Source organism: Nanorana parkeri, unplaced genomic scaffold (assembly GCF_000935625.1).
Source record: "Nanorana parkeri isolate BGI_ZX_2015 unplaced genomic scaffold, ASM93562v1 scaffold50, whole genome shotgun sequence".
Classification (NCBI taxonomy): Eukaryota; Metazoa; Chordata; class Amphibia; order Anura; family Dicroglossidae; genus Nanorana; species Nanorana parkeri.
Window position 1 is genome coordinate 2,699,204 of NW_017306318.1, and position 2,206 is coordinate 2,701,409.

Below are 2,206 nucleotides of genomic sequence, written 5' to 3' on the forward strand. Positions count from 1 at the left end.
GGCTGAATGTGTCAGATGCTGCAGATGGAAAGGTGCAGGACACCCCATGTGCAACGTCGGCCACACGAGCACCACGGGAGGACAGGACGCCGGGACCTGTAGGGTGCACTGGAATATGTCGGCCGACTCCCTGCGTTCAGGTGCGGGAGGGGGTGTGGGGCTGTATTGAAGTCAATGGCATCGCCCACAGTGCGATCGCTTGCATTAGTGCCTTCATTCCGGTCCAGTGCGATCTGCAAGAATAGTGCTCGCAGCATTTTTGCGGCTCGCACTGGGCTGGAACACAGGCACTAATGCAAGTGATCACACTGTGGGCGAGGGGCCTGCCTGCGGAGCCATTGACCTCAATGCACCACCACGCCCCCCTCCCGCCCCTGAATGAAGGTGTTTTTTCGTTGGTAGATCTCAATGAGCTCGTCATTTGAAAAGTAGATCTCCAGACGAAAAATAGTGGGCGCCCCGAGCTAAATAAATGTGAGATTGTAGTCCATCACAGGAGCGAGATTGGAGCAGTGACTTTACAACACACACAGGGACCATGGGGAACAAATGTAGCCCCCCTCCAGAAGGAAGGACAGTGCCAGCACCCATTCAGAGATGATTGGAGGATCTGCAGCCGAGTGATGCACGAATGAGGTCCAGCATTGTGCATAGTTGAGGTTCTTGAATACATTTTGAGGATAACTCCTGAGTTTAGTGTCACTTTCAATTGTCACCATGTTTCTGTTAAAGGCGTCTTACATTTTGTACTGCTGAGCTTAAAGGCGTCTTACATTTTGTACTGCTGAGCTTCAAGCATGAAGACATTTCGAGGTAGTGGTTGAACCAAATGTCCTTGGGACAGATCACGTTGGTGACGACTCATGAGGGTCACTGGGCTGGAGATTGTGGCACAAGGCATATATAGAACACAGTTGCTGTGCCAGCCATAATGATCTCACATTGGGCATCGAGGGAGGACACACTGTCTCCGACACTAAACGTATAGACCATCATTAGAACAGCTCTGCCTTTAATAAAGCGTTAGAAATGGAACTGATTTGACCTTTTGGGACCGCCCTTTCACCCTGGACATTGAATGTGAGCCAACTCTCAGAAAAGAGAGAGGAGAGCACATGCAATGGCACCAGGACTGAGATCTCAATGTGCACAATACAATCGGGGAAGGTTGTCCTTTATCCAGCTCATGGATATAGCAGAGCAATCTCCGGCTGTACAGCTGTGGTGGAACTACAAATCCCATGAGGCATTCCAAGACACTGACAGCCACAGGCATGACTCCCAGAGGCAGATGCATGATGGGATTTGTAGTTTCACCCACAGCTGGAGGGATGGAGTGGCCTACCCCCTGGTATATATAGCTAGTAGTAGATTGTCACATTCAGTTGGACCCATTCTGTCATTTGGAAACATTACAAAACAAGTCCAGTTGAATATGACTGGCCCTATAGGGTTCCAGAAGTGGGGTGCTACACGTTGTAACCAATCAGAAGGGCTTGGTCCTTAGGGGCCACAAACAAACAAATCAACACAAGAATCTGCATAATGCATACAATCACATATTGTGTAGAGAGGACAGTGGTTTTCATGTACATGACACCTTACACTAGGTCAGGTTACAAAGGGGGTCCTCTCTTTATCTCAGTCTGTTCTATATAATGGTATTTACTCCCAGAGCCAAGGGTGGCCCCATTCATAGATCTTGTTCTGGAATGTGGAGGACCTTTCACCGCCCATTCATTTATAACTACGTGATTCCAGTCACCATGATGACATGTTCTATGTCCACACAAGCTAATGGGCTAAGAACAGAATGGGAGTTGTGGAAGCGTTCTGTTCTATTTTCACAATGGTGCTTCTGGGACCTGTTTTATAGTGAAGATAGTGAAGATAGAACAGGACGGTTCCGCACACATTCTATGGTGACCGAGTCACCCCTATAAATGCAGATATTCCCAACACTCATTACAGGATAAGTGTACTTAAAACACAGTGAACTTATCCTTTTTGCCCCACCCCTGACCTAAACGATCCCACCCTTCCCCTCCACAGGTCTGTACTTAGATCCAATGGGCACCGTTCAGCTGTTTCCATCCAGTGTTGCAATACTCCCTCTGCTGGCCGCACCTGCACATTACAGCCCCATTCACTTCTATAGGGCCCTCTCAGGAGACAGACTTGAAGCACTGGATATCAGGGAATAGCA

At 48.6% G+C, this 2,206-nt stretch overlaps 1 protein-coding gene across 1 annotated transcript in view; it reads left to right on the forward strand.

Annotated features, from left to right (window-relative positions):
* LOC108802437 (microtubule-associated protein tau-like) overlaps nt 1–2,206 on the forward strand; it is a 73,773-nt gene that overhangs the window by 70,744 nt on the left and 823 nt on the right. The window lies entirely within an intron of this gene.